Here is a 934-nt window from a genome sequence, read left to right as displayed (position 1 = left end):
CGAGGTATCTCGATGAACGTTATTTTTCTGGCCATAACCCTCCAGCTCAGGTGAGCCTTCCTTTCTTCCTGATCTCCATACAGAGATCGAGAAGGAATGGAAGAGGCCGTTTTTCTCATGCATCCATCGATTCTAGCATACGAGTTATGCCAGCATTGAGGCGATGCGCGAAAACGGCTATGAGAAGTTGCCCCTATAGAGAGACGCTGGCCAGCTATCTCTCTATGGGTGAGACGTCCTCTCTTAAGACTCCCTCCTTGCCATCTTAGCATCTTCAGGATACATCTCGCTTGAATTGCAGGGCATACACAGCAGCAGCAGGTCGGGCTGTCACTTCATTGCACACGATGGTGGTGCTCCAGGCATATCAGGCTGCCCTGCTGAAAGACCTGGATAAAGGCGAGGGCCTTTCTCCTGATGAGGTAGCTGAGTTGCGCCGCACCACGGATCTCGCTCTCCGTGCTACTAATCAAACCGCCTCTGCTATGGGCAGGTCCATGGCGGCTATGGTAGTGACGGAGAGACATCTGTGGGTGAACCTGGCAGATATCGAGAAGAAAGAGAGGGGCTTTCTTCTCGATGCTCCGGTTTCGCCTTCCAAACTTTTTGGTACCTCTGTTGAGACGGTGGTCGAGAAGTTCAGGGAGGCGAAGGCGAGCTCAGCGGCCTTCAAATCCTTCATTCCACGAAGGTCCAGGTCTGAGCCCGAACAACCCAGGGGTCCTGGCCCGTCTCGGTTTGAGGATCAGAGACAGGCACAGAAGGCTAGAGTCACGGCTCGCGCTCCTCCCCCGCCTGCGGGTAGGGGTAGGAAGAATCGCGGGTCAAAGGGAGGTAGGCAAGACCTAAGGGATGTGATCCAGACAAGGCGTCAGACGCCTTGTCTGGATCACATCCCTAAGGTCTTGCCTACCTCCCTTTGACCCGCGATTCC

Source organism: Sinocyclocheilus rhinocerous, unplaced genomic scaffold (genome assembly GCF_001515625.1).
Source record: "Sinocyclocheilus rhinocerous isolate Xijiao unplaced genomic scaffold, SAMN03320098_v1.1 scaffold1672, whole genome shotgun sequence".
Classification (NCBI taxonomy): Eukaryota; Metazoa; Chordata; class Actinopteri; order Cypriniformes; family Cyprinidae; genus Sinocyclocheilus; species Sinocyclocheilus rhinocerous.
The sequence above is the reverse complement of the archived record's forward strand: the minus strand, read 5'-3'. Positions refer to the sequence as shown.